Raw genomic sequence first — 14,295 nt, 5'->3', positions numbered from 1 at the left:
TCAAACCCTGCTGGTGATAGAAGCACAGCCCGTGGGATAGGCTAGATAGGAGCCCAGGATGGATGTACAGTGAGCACTGGACTGGCTCCCAACCCAAACTTCTGCTAGTCTAGTGTTTGCTTTCAGTAGCAGCAAAATGTGAAAATCATAATCTTCAAAATGGTGCGAGGAAGATAAAATAGGAGCAAGGGGTAGCATAGCTACAGGGTTTAAACTTTGTCATTCAAAGGCTGTACTTGGAAGAACCTTATAAAGCAATGCAATTTTCTGCCAGAGAAACGTTAGGCCCAAACTTTTAGATCTGTGGGGTATTCCCAACTACACCTAAGGATTTGGCCTTCCAACTTTACCTACAGATTATAATGACTACAAGATTCAGGGAGTAAGAAGCAGGAAGCAGGGCATTTCATGGGATATTATAAATGATACAGAATATTGCTATGTGATTTCAACTGACTTTCCTAAAACCCAAGAGACCAAGAATCGTAGTTCAATAAATATGTAAATTAAATTGATGTGAAATGAATGTGCTGGGGAAAATTTGATTATATGCATATATGAAAATGTGAAATAGGGATATATTAGTCATCTCTAGAAATGAAAAAATATGATGCTTTAAGTACAGCACAAGAACAAATTAACAAACTGGAAAATAGAGTTAAACAATTATACTGCATGCAGTATATAAAGTCAAAGAGATGGAAACTATGAAAGAGAGGTTTAGACATATGGAAGAAAACATGAGAAGCTTTAATATATGCTTGTTGTAATTCCAGAAGTCTATTTTTAAAAGATTAAGGAATAGACAGTATTTGGACAGAATATGGCTAAGAATTTTCCAAAATCTATAAAAGATACCAATCTTCAGGTCCAGATTCCAATGAATCTCAAGCAGAATAAATAAAAAGAACGCCACAACTTGATGCATCATAGTTAAGCTGAAAAATATTTATTTATTTATTTATTTATTTATTTATTTATTTATTTATTTATTTTTTGAGACGGAGTCTCGCTCTGTCACCCAAGCTGGAGTGCTGTGGCCGGATCTCAGCTCACTGCAAGCTCCGCCTCCCGGGTTCACGCCATTCTCCTGCCTCAGCCTCCCGAGGAGCTGGCACTACAGGCGCCGCCACCTCGTCCGGCTAGTTTTTGTAGTTTTTAGTAGATACGGGGTTTCACCGTGTTAGCCAGGATGGTCTTGATCTCTTGACCTCGTGATCCGCCCTTCTCAGCCTCCCAAAGTGCTGGGATTACAGGCTTGAGCCACCGCGCCCGGCCTATTTTTTTAAAAAAAGTAAGAGACCTTTAAAACAGCAGAGAGAAAGGATGGGTTACTAAAAAAGAACAACAGAGTACAGCTGACTTTTCAAGAGCAAGTATCAAAGCCAGAATAACATCTTTAAAGTGCTGAAATACACTGTCCTTTTAGAATTGGACACCTAGCAACACTTCCTGTCAATAAGGAGAGTCAACTGGAGACATTTTCAAATAAACAAAAATTGAGAGAATTTACTACTAATAGTTACGTAAAGAATCACCTAAATCCATGTACTTCAGGGAAAAGGTAAATGATACCAGAAAGACTTAAGATGCAGGAAATGTTGAACAAAGAAAATGTTAAACATGTGGGTGGATCTTAAATTAATTGACTTTATAAAATGATAACAATACTGTGTAATTTAAGGGATTACAAAATCAAGATAAAACTAAAATATGATATAGCAGTATTTCATTTGGGATGGGGGTGACTGGAGTTAAATCATTCTAAGTTCCTTGTATTGATTCGAAGAGGGTAACATTGTCATCAAATTTAGACTTTGTCAAGTTAGACATACATGTCTTATTTCTATGATAACCATTAACTACTGAGGGAGAAATATAAAATGAGAGGAAAACATCTCAATCAATCAATAAGTTAAGAAAAGAAAAATTGAAAAAAAGTACCACCACTGCAGAACATGTTTTCTTCTCTGACACACATGCACCTTTTACAAAAAATAGACACAAAAAGGCCAAAAAACGAGACTGAAAAGTTGAAAGGAATTCCGTGTCATATCACATTCTCAGAATATATCACAACTAGACAGAAACCAAAAACAAAATAACTCAAAAATTGCCATGTATTTGGAAAATAAAAGTCACAATTACAAATAAGTCAAGAATCAAGGAAGAAATAATCATGGAAATTTAGAAGGCATTGACTTTTATTTTACTAAATTAAGTGGTGAACTTAAGACATTAGGGGGGTAAAGAAAAACCAGAATAAACCCAAGGAGAGGAGGAAGAAAATAATACATATAAAGACAGAAATTAATGAAATAGAAGCTGAAGATATCAAAGAGGACTAATAATCCAATATATGGTTCTATGAAAAGAATAATAAAATAAAATCCTGGTAAGACTGGTCATACAAACAGTCTAAGGGATGAAAAGGAGAATACATAAGTAATATATGTAACTAATATTGAGAATATAAGAATACTATAAATACATTTGTACTAATAAATTTGAGAAATTAGGTAAAATATTTAAAATTCTGAGGGAAATACATATAACAGTCTGATTTATGAAGAAAGAAATCCTGTATATTTTTATAAACATTGAAGAAATTGATTCAGTAGTTAAAAATCTTCCCCCAAGGAAACCATTAAGCCCAGAAGATTTTATAGGTTTGTTATATTATTTCATGAAAGATCATTCCAACATTATATATACTCATTGAGTGATTAGAAAAGCAGGGAATACTTTTTCGAATTTATTTCGTGAGGTTAACATAACCTAATACTAAAACCATATGAGGACAGTATAATAAAAGAAAATACTCCCTAATTTTACCCATATACATAAATGTAAAAATCCTAAGCAAAGTGTTAATAAACCGAATCTGACAACATGGCAAAAAGATCCTGCATTGAGTTGAGTTTATACCCAGAATGGAAAATTAGCTAAACATTAGAGAATCTACAGATGCATTTTATGATATCGACAAATTAATGGGAAAAAGCCACATGTTCATCTCAATAGATGCAAAAAGTGTTTTATTTCAGCAATCATTCGAAATAAAACTCTCACCAAGAAAATTTTCTCAACCCAATAAATGCTACCCACAAAACAAAATAAGAACAGCCAAACACCAAAGCAGACTATAACAAATATCATATTTGATGGTGAAATGCTATAAAAGAAGTAAAAGGTTAAAAATTAGAAAGGAAGAAGTAAAGCAATCATTATGTATGTATGTATTTAGATATGATTATCTACAGAGAAAATGCAATAGAATTTGCAGATAAATTATACAAATTGGTAGAAAAATATAGCAGAATTCACATATGAAAGTCAACTGCATTTCTGTTAGCTACCAACTAACAGAGTTCATTTATTTAAAAATATTATTTATAGTAGAAACCAAAAATGTAAGGTATATAAGAATAAATCTAACAAAAAAATCTTTATGAATTCTGAAACTTTATTAAAAACATTAAGGAAGTCCAAAATAAATGTGGAGACATAAATGTTCATGGATAGGAAAAATTGATAAAGATAATGATTCTCTCCAGACTGACTATTAATTTAATGCAATTCTTTTTTTTTTAATTTTTTTTATTATACTTTAAGTTCTAGGGTACATGTGCATAACGTGCAGGTTTGTTACATATGTATACTTGTGCCATGTTGGTGTGCTGCACCCATCAACTCGTCAGCACCCATCAATTCATCATTTATATCAGGTAAAACTCCCAATGCAATCCCTCCCCCCTCCCCCCTCCCCATGATAGGCCCCAGTGTGTGATGTTCCCCTTCCCGAGTCCAAGTGATCTCATTGTTCAGTTCCCACCTATGAGAGAGAACATGCGGTGTTTGGTTTTCTGTTCTTGTGATAGTTTGCTAAGAATGATGGTTTCCAGCTGCATCCATGTCCCTACAAAGGCCTCAAACTCATCCTTTTTTATGGCTGCATAGTATTCCATGGTGTATATGTGCCACATTTTCTTAATCCAGTCTGTCACAGATGGACATTTGGGTTGATTCCAAGTCTTTGCTATTGTGAATAGTGCTGCAATAAACATACGTGTGCATGTGTCTTTATAGCAGCATGATTTATAATCCTTTGGGTATATACCCAGTAGTGGGATGGCTGGGTCATATGGTACATCTAGTTCTAGATCCTTGAGGAATTGCCATACTGTTTTCCATAATGGTTGAACTAGTTTACAATCCCACCAACAGTGTAAAAGTGTTCCTGTTTCTCCACATCCTCTCCAGCACCTGTTGTTTCCTGACTTTTTAATGATTGCCATTCTAACTGGTGTGAGATGGTATCTCATTGTGGTTTTGATTTGCATTTCTCTGATGGCGAGTGATGATGAGCATTTTTTCATGTGTCTGTTGGCTGTATGAATGTCTTCTTTTGAGAAATGTCTGTTCATATCCTTTGCCCACTTTTTGATGGGGTTGTTTGTTTTTTTTTCTTGTATATTTGTTTGAGTTCTTTGTAGATTCTGGATATTAGCCCTTTGTCAGATGAGAAGATTGCAAAAATTTTCTCCCATTCTGTAGGTTGCCTGTTCACTCTGATGGTAGTTTCTTTTGCTGTGCAGAAGCTCCTTAGTTTAATTAGATCCCATTTGTCAATTTTGGTTTTTGCTGCCGTTGCTTTTGGTGTTTTAGACATGAAGTCCTTGCCCATGCCCATGTCCTAAATGGTATTACCTAGGTTTTCTTCTAGGGTTTTTATGGTATTAGGTCTAACATTTAAGTCTCTAATCCATCTTGAATTAATCTTCGTATAAGGAGTAAGGAAAGGATCCAGTTTCAGCTTTCTACTTATGGCTAGCCAATTTTCCCAGCACCATTTATTAAATAGGGAATCCTTTCCCCATTTCTTGTTTCTCTCAGGTTTGTCAAAGATCAGATGGCTGTAGATGTGTGGTATTATTTCTGAGGACTCTGTTCTGTTCCATTGGTCTATATCTCTGTTTTGGTACCAATTCTAATAAAAATCCCAAGAGGGGCCGGGCGCGGTGGCTCAAGCCTGTAATCCCAGCACTTTGGGAGGCTGAGACGGGCGGATCACGAGGTCAGGAGATCGAGACCATCCTGGCTAACACGGTGAAACCCCGTCTCTACTAAAAAAAATACAAAACCTAGCCTGGCGAGGTGGCGGGCGCCTGTAGTCCCAGCTCCTCGGGAGGCTGAGGCAGGAGAAGGGCGTGAACCCAGGAGGCAGAGCTTGCAGTGAGCTGAGATCCGGCCACTGCACTCCAGTCCGGGCGACAGAGCGAGACTCTGCCTCAAAAAAAAAAAAAAAAAAAAATCCCAAGAGGATTGTTTATGCACTCTGAGATGCTGATTATAAGATTTATTTGAAAGAGCAAAGGACCAAGAATACTCAAGTCATTCAAAATGCAAAACAATAAGATGAAGGGACTTTCTATCAAAAGACACCCTAAAAATAGTGGACAAACAACCAATAAAGTGGGAAATTATTTTTGCAACTGACAGAGGAATAGTATTGAGAATCAATCAACCAACAGAGGAATAATATAGAGAATCAGCAAAGAACTCATGAATAAAAGAGAAAAATCAAAAAACCTAACAGAAAAGTGGGCAAAAATACAAACAGGTTTCACAAAAGAGGAAGCACATGAATGACTGTAAATATATGAAACATTCCACCACCTGATCAGTAATAAGGAGATGCAGATAAATACCACAATAATATATCATTTCTTAGCAGCCAGGTTGGCAAAAATTTTTAAATCTGACAACATTCCAAGCATTGCTGGGGATCTATATACAACAGACACTTGCATATACTGCTGCTGGGACTATCAATTGGTGCAACTACTTTGAAAACAATTTGGCATTCCCTAGTAAAGTTGAACATGTTCAGACCTATGATTGACCCAGGAATTCCACTCCTAAATGCACTATTGTTCATATACAGCAGGGGATACATGCAACAAAGGTCATAGCAGCATTGTTCGTAATTGCAAAAATCTGGAAATATGCTAAATGTCCATTGGCAGTCAAATAGATCACCAAATTATAGTATAATAACACAGTGAAGTATAACAGCATTGGCAGTGAATTTATTAACTACAGATACAAGTACCAACATGTATAAGTTTTATGTCAGTGTTAAGGCTACAGAAAACACATGTAACATGAATCTATTTACATAAAGTTCAAAAACAGCCTGAAGTATAGTTTGTTTGGGGTTATACACATATGTAGTGAAACTATAAAGCAAGCTTGTCCAACATACAGCCCAGGACGGTTTTGAATGCAGCCCAACACAAATTCGTAAACTTTCTTGAAACATTATGAGGTTGTTTTTGCAATATTTTAATAGCTCATCAGCTATCGTTAGTGGTAATGTATGTTATGTGTAGCCCAAGACAATTCTTCTTCTTCCAATGTGACCCAGGGAAGCCAAGAGATTGGACACCCTTGCTATCAAAAATCCTAAGGGAATTAATAATCAAAAATTCAGACTAGAGATTATTGGCCGAGAAGGAAGAGGAGTAACTAGGGAAGGCACAAAGGGAACTTCAAATAAATCTACTTCTTAAGCTAGGTGGTGTGTATAAGGGTTCATTTATCATTCTCTTTAACATCTATATAATCTTACATTATAAAATTTATAGTAAGACATATAACAATTTATAATGTCTTACCTATACAGAATACTGTTGGAGGAATCTTTTTATTTTATATTTATCTTCACAACACCTCTGTTAAGCAAAACGTAGTTTTTTTCTGCAGAAAATAAACTTGAGAAGTAAATTGATTTGCTTGAAATTCCACGCTAGGTTGATGGTGGGCCTTTGACCAGACCTTAAGCTTCTTGTTCTATAGAGCTTTTTCCACTGCCTGCCCCTAATCCACGCCATGAATTTGTTTATTCATTTGTTCACTTGTCCATTCACTCATTCACCTCATGTGTATTGACCCCCTTCCTAACTCAGGCACTATACCATTGAAATTCTTTCAAGGATAAGCTCAATAATGTAAAAAGCCTAAGTGGCAGTGCCCTCTGGGTGCATATTCACCCCATTTATAACAGGTCATTTCCTCAACCCACGTAGTATTTACTTAGGGTCTGGACACCTGCTGTATGTCCAGACCTTCAGTTTCTGTCATTAAGTATTTCTCACTTGAGAGAGAACTGCAGGCTTCTCCAGTTAGCACCCTCGCCCTGTGTTTAGAGAAGGCCACTGCACTGAGGTTTTAAGGCAGATAAGCAGTGTCAGCTGACAGGTCCTCACCTCTAGGCAGGCCTTTGTTCACCAGGTGGGGAACTCACAGAGCCTGCAGGAATGTCAAAACATTTACTTTTGTCTGAGGATAGATAACTTGGCAGAGAATATCTCTTTTCAGAGCTCCAGAGTCCAAAAAATGTTTTGAGCTAGGTCTCCTTATTGCATCTTCATGGAGTTTTCTGCCCATTTTGTCTCATCAGTCCTGATTTTTAGATCTCTTTGTTCAGCACTGAAGCCCAATCACTGTCTACACGTTTAAATCACCTTATCTTTAGATGGGCATTCCAGCTTCTAGGGATTCTAAACATTGTTATCACTTCAGCTTTCTGCCTTCTCTATTTCTTTTTTTTTTTTTCTTTCTTTCTTTTTTTTTTATTATACTTTAAGTTCTAGGGTACATGTGCATAACGTGCAGGTTTGTTACATATGTATATTTGTGCCATGTTGGGGTGCGGCACCCATCAACTCGTCAGCACCCATCAATTCATCATTTATATCATGTATAATTCCCCAATGCAATCCCTCCCCCCTCCCCCCTCCCCATGATAGGCCTCGGTGTGTGATGTTCCCCTGCCTGAGTCCAAGTGATCTCATTGTTCAGTTCCCATCTATGAGTGAGAACATGCGGTGTTTGGTTTTCTCTTCTTGTGATGCCTTCTCTTTTTCATACGGATTTTCTTCTGTTATCCTGAAGAGATCACAGGGTGATTTCCCTGAGGGTTTATCAGAGGTGCAAGGAAAGGGTGGGAGAAGCCTGTGCGCCTCCTCCCCAGCATGTGGGCGCACTGTGGTTCAGTGCAGAGCTCTTTATTTCCTAACATTTGTGGCCTGTCTTTCATGGGCCTGGCACTGCACAAGGCCTTGGAGGTCAAACTAGTTGGGACAAGACTAGAAAATATAAGACTTAAAATACAAGAAACACAAGATTCGTTTACCGAGATAGCTCAGATAAAAGAGTTTAAAAGAACAGCACTCAATAAGATTGAAAAGTTAAAAACATATTATAGTTGGGATTGAAGATAAGGCCAATAAACAAAGAGTAAAAAGGAGTAAAAATATTGGCGGGCGCCTGTAGTCCCAGCTACTCGGGAGGCTGAGGCAGGAGAATGGCGTAAACCCGGGAGGCGGAGCTTGCAGTGAGCCGAGATCCAGCCACTGCACTCCAGCCTGGGCGACAGAGCGAGACTCCGTCTCAAAAAATAAAAATAAAAAAAATAAAATGGGCTATACATAATTTTCAAAGTAAAATGTAAGATTCAAAAGGAGAATAGGATAAGATGACAAATTAGAATACCCCATAAAAGTGTAATGAAAGGGATAAAGAAAGACAATAAACTTACATGTGTTAAGGTAATTGGAATATTTTAAGTAAATTGGGATATTAAAGGGGAAAAAATGTGAAGAAAACCCAAAGGTTTCCTTAGAAAAACAAATAGTCAAACCAAAAAAAGGAAAAAAAAAGTACACACCAGCTGGAAGCAAACATACAAGGTAGTATACAAGAAGCCCTTGAGCGCTTGCTAGCCTGACGTGGCTCTGGCTTCCGGAGGCTGCGCCTCCACTGGCAGAATGTCCTGCTTGAAGAACTCTCTGGAAGCTGCCTAGGGATTTCTCCTGTTCCTCTCCCTCCACTCGCCGCTCACTCAAGAGGATGTTTATTTTACTGAGTTTGACATGTTTGTTGTATTCTACTTTGCTACGGTTTTAAGATTTTTGTTCATCTATGTTTAGACATGTCTATATGTGTTTTGAACTGTTCATTATAGGTTTGGAGGTCCAAAATCACTTTTGCCAATAAGTTAGATTTTTTAAAAATGTTTGCTTGTTTGGGAATTTTTTTCTCTCAATCAGGGCCAAATGCCTTTTATTGGATTATAGCACTTATTTCTTTTATTGGTGAAGTACTTATATTTGCAATTTTCTTGCTACAAGTTTGGAAATTTTATGTATTCAAAAATGACTATTGATGTGTATTCATGTTATTGTTTTTCTTCTCTTTGTTTTTTTTTTTCTAATAAGTTTATTCTTTTCATATGTGATTTCTTAGTCTTTACAACAATGCAAATGTGGAAACTAAGGCTTATAGAGATGTTAAGTAATTTAGCCAGGATTAAATAGCTGAAGGGTTTCAGAAGTCACTTTACCATACCACCTTCTGGATAAAATGGAATTTATCTGTAGGCAGTATAGTCAGCTACATTTGGCTTTATTTTCTGTTTTTAAAAAATCTGACTAGATATAAGATCCTTGATTTTATGACAGATATTTTGTTATTACTCCCCATAAGACCTCACCAAAAAAAAATCTCTTCATTCCTTGCTTTTGAAAACTCACCTTTAATTTGCAGATTAAGACCAGGCACAGTGGCTCTTGCCTGTAATCCCAGCACTTTGGGAGGCCGAGGTGGGAGGATCACTGGAGGTCCGGAGTTCGAGACCAGCCTGGCCAACGTGGTGAAACCCCATCTCTACTAAAAATACAAAAATTGGTGGGGCGTGGTGGCACGCACCTGTAATCCCAGCTATTCGAGAGGCTGAGGCAGGAGAATCACTTGAACCTGGGAGGCGGAGGTTGCAGTGAGCCGAGATTGTGCCGCTGCACTCCAGCCTGGGCTACAGAGCAAGACTCTGTCTCAAAAAATAATAATAATAATAATTTGCAGGTTAATTAGGCTTGAATCATGGAACCATTACTTACCAGCTTTGTAACTATTTTCTCATCCATGAGACAGGGAGAATACCTACTTCCTAGAATGCTGTAAGAATTAAAGGAGAAAATGAATATGATTTATTTTACTGAATCCTTGTCTTGAGTGCTACATTATACCGAAAGGCTTCTGTTATGTCTTCATACACATAACAGTCCTGATGAAAATTTTGGTTCCTTTTGGATCCTCTGCTGAAGAAACTTGGGTCAGTGAGTTCAAATCTAGCTCTGGTAATGCCTAATTCCCAACATCAGATGTGGGAATGAAATTAAGAATTTTAACAGTGACATGTTCTGAAATAATTTACAGAGGCAATTGAAAAATTAGGAAATTCTGGGGATGTGAACTTTGAATGTTGAACATCGTTGGCTTCCTTCACATGGCACCTCCAAAAGAACGTGGTGGCACCTAGAGACTAAAGCCAGGCCTTAGCCATGTGCCTTAGACGTGGCCTGACCTGGGGCTGGGGAAGGAAGGGTGTTCAGAGCTGCCCTTGGTCTACTTGTTCCTCAGGGAGTCATTGGGTCCTTTTTTGTGTCTGAAAGGTGGGTTGCAGTCTTCTCCCTGCATTGGCTGGAGCTGGACTCTGTTTATAATGATGCATACCAAATCCTCTTGATGGATTTCTTTTTTTTTTTTTTTTTTTTTTTTTTTTTTTTTTTTTTTTTTTTTTTTTTTTTTTTTTTTGAGGCGGAGTCTCGCTCTGTCGCCCGGACTGGAGTGCAGTGGCCGGATCTCAGCTCACTGCAAGCTCCGCCTCCCGGGTTTATGCCATTCTCCTGCCTCAGCCTCCCGAGTAGCTGGGACTACAGGCGCCCGCCACTTCGCCCGGCTAGTTTTTGTATTTTTAGTAGAGACGGGGTTTCACCGTGTTCGCCAGGATGGTCTCGATCTCCTGACCTCGTGATCCGCCCGTCTCGGCCTCCCAAAGTGCTGGGATTACAGGCTTGAGCCACCGCGCCCGGCCCTCTTGATGGATTTCTAATTTGGCTTAAAAGACACACCCCAATGAAAGCCAGGAAGAAGAATTACTCACCTGTTGCCTTATTTGCCATCTACCACAATTATATTTGCTTGAACCTCTGTCCTGGCCAGATATTTCCTGGGTGCTGCCTTCAAAGCAACTGATTATGTTCCCCACTTCCTCTTAGATAGATTAGTGGGCTCCCCTGGCCTTCAGCAGCTTAACACCAAACAGCATCTGATTCCCTCCTGTCTCCAGAGCCCACATGAAATTCAAACTTTCCAGATATGGATTATGAAAGATAGAGGAAGTGCCCCAAAAGACATTTTATCATCTTTATCTGATTGTGTGTTTCATTTTTACTGGTGAAAAATACATATTTTAAATATTTAGAGTTTTCTTTAAAAAAGTGAGGACAGCATTTTTGCATCAGGTTATTCATTTAGCAACCATTTATCCAGTGCTGATGCCAGGCACTGTCCTGGGCTTGAGGATACAGTGATGAGCAAAGAGAGACATATCCCTGCCCTCATGGAGCTTATAAACCATTGGAGGGGAAATAAATTATTGAATACCATAGAAATAAATGTAAAATTACAACTCTGAGAAGTACTAGAAAGAAAAGATACATGGTACCAAAAGCCATATAACTGGGGGATTTCACCATTTGGGAAGGATGGGGAAGGCTTGAGCACCTTGGAAGTCTAGAGCCCAGTATCCATGTCCTACCTTCCCAAGTCACCAGATGAAATCTGGAGCAGGCTTTTAAAAAGCTAGTGTATCAGGCATCCTTTCAACTGATTACTCTATTCACAGCAAGAGCAAAGATTCTTAAACCTATCTGTCAGAGACCAGATAAACAACTTAACTGAAAGTTTTGAGAAATATTAAAGAGGAGAGTCAATCAATCATCATTAGGTGCCATTCCTTCTTTAAGACATCACTGAAAATTATGAGCGCTTCGTTGACTATGTTTCTGAGGCATGAAGATGGCCCATGACCCATGGGGGCTTTAAGCTAACTTAAATGGCCTGTGGCTGCAGCAGTTTTACTGATAATGTAAAGCCTGCTGATATACCTAGCACTTCGAAGATAAAGTTAGAATTTACCCTCTACTGTCTTTAAAAATATTTCCTTCTGTTTTAAACTTCACTGTAAAGGACAGCTTCAAAATAAGCCTCTTGGAGTAGTGGTAGATGGGACAGTCATGAGTCCAGCTGTCTGACTCACGTCTGGCTCTAATTCTTACTGAAACTTTGGGTATGATGTGTCACATCTCTGGACCTGATTTTCCTCCTCTGTATAATGGAGATAGTAAGAATAGTACATCATAGGGTTGTTGTGAGGATTAAATGAGATGTTACTAGAGTTCTTGGTCAGTGCCTGGCCTGGAGTGAGCACTTAGCTGAGGTTTGCTCTCACTGCTCCCCTCTCTGCAGAAGCCCAGTGAGTAGTAAAGGCAATAGCAACACATGTATATGCTGTGTTATTTATGCGTGCTCCTCTCCTGGGAGCATGTGACAAAGCCACACAGATCCTGGGAATGTTAGGAGCACAGTGTTCCTTCCCTCTGATGGTAGTTTTCCAGAAGAGAAATGGAAAAAAAAAAAAAAAAAACACCCATCAGAATAGCCTCCTGTTTGCCCTGACACTACGACTAAGTAAAATAACTCAAAACTCCTCAAAAATATGACTTGGGACTCTTCAATTTACCCGTGGATGTGAGTATAGGAAATGAACATGTATCTAACACCTGCCAAACTGTAGTCTCCCACAGCATCCCCACCCCGACATGTGAAGGAACCACAAATGAAGTGATATGGGAAGGCCAGACTGAAAATTTCTCAAAGCAAGTAAACGCAAAGCAAACATTTTTCTCTTCCTCCTGAGATGGCCAGGAGTGTTGTTCCTGGAACCAAGACAACAGGTATTGGATAACAGTGACTGACTGGGCTGACATTCTTTTTTTAGTCAGGGCCAAGTTCTCATTCTGGGATACTCTATGGGAAAACAGCCTTGAATTCAGTTTGTAAATTTATACTTTTTCTCTTTGTTCATGTTTCTAGTCCAGCTTTCTCAATGGGGAAACAAATACTATAGCAGAGAAAAGTGTGATGGCTTTTTACAAAAATCAAAATGATTTATATGCATCTAATATTGTTCTATTACAGATTTGCTGGGGCTTTTCATTAAGTAATAGACCCTTAGCAAATATAACCACTTTATTTTCGTTCATGTCATTGATTTTTACAAGCATTTATTTGTTCACTTAGTCATTCAACAAGCACATGTTAAGTGTTTACCTTGGACACATGATCTGGGAGGTACAAATGAAGTTGTGAAGAAAATGGGTCGGAATGTTAGAAATCACACCTTTCCCAGAAAACCCAGACTATGTGGCAGCTACACCTGTGGATGGAATTGGAACTGAATAAAATAGGCCAGCACATCATGTGTATTTTGAATATTTCCTCTGAGGAATCAGAATAAATGCATGCTCATGCTAACGGCAATACCTGTCACAATCTGGAAAAATACATAATTTCAGAGAATTATAAATCAGTTTATTTTTTTAAAGGAGGGCAAGATGCTAGGGACCCATGAAAGGGGGTCATCCTTCTTCACTGTGTCCTGTACCTACCCCATCCCTGACAACTGCATCAGCCCTGACACCTCATTTCACAGCCATCTGACCCTCTCGGCTTTTAAGTCCTAGCCCAACAAATTTACGTGAAGTTCAACAAACACATCAGACTGTTACATCCCTTTCTGCCTCCACATTTGTTGTTCCCTTTTCTGGAACATTCTTCTTTCTACTTTCCCTTAATATCTGCTCAATCTTCAAATCCCACTTCAGGTCTCTGATCCTTTGAGAAGCCTCTCATGGCCCTTCCCACACCATCCTAGCCACTCCCTCCTCCCTGGTACTTGGAGACCTTGTCATATATCCATGGTCAACAATGTCATACCGAATTACAGTTATTTATTTACACACCTGTATTTCCTGTTCAGCTGTGAAAAACTGGGTGCATCTTGATGTGAGTGACAAGGTGTTGCTTTCCAGCAAGTGCCATGATCGCTGGCACAGAGGAGATGCATAGCTGGTGTCTATTGAACTGAGAGAACTGTACAGGTGTTTTTACAGTTCTTGTTAGGCTAGGAGTTTGATGTGAGAGGAACCATTCAGCAAATATTTATTGAGCACATACTATGTGCAAGGCACTGTTCTAAGTGTTAAGGATGGAGCAGTGAACAGAAGAGACAAATGTCCTTGCTGTCATCGAGCCTAAAGTTTACTCTTTAGACTCAGCTAAAACTTCTATTACTAGGGAGAAAGAGAAGAACTGATATTGAGATAA

At 38.6% G+C, this 14,295-nt stretch overlaps 1 protein-coding gene across 1 annotated transcript in view; it reads left to right on the top strand.

Annotated features, from left to right (window-relative positions):
* The window catches only part of COLGALT2 (collagen beta(1-O)galactosyltransferase 2), a 103,841-nt gene that overhangs the window by 37,661 nt on the left and 51,885 nt on the right, over positions 1-14,295 (top strand). The window lies entirely within an intron of this gene.

This window comes from Rhinopithecus roxellana, chromosome 8 (genome assembly GCF_007565055.1).
Source record: "Rhinopithecus roxellana isolate Shanxi Qingling chromosome 8, ASM756505v1, whole genome shotgun sequence".
Taxonomy (NCBI): domain Eukaryota; kingdom Metazoa; phylum Chordata; class Mammalia; order Primates; family Cercopithecidae; genus Rhinopithecus; species Rhinopithecus roxellana.
Note: the sequence above shows the minus strand (reverse complement) of the source record. Positions and strands in the feature narration are given on the sequence as shown.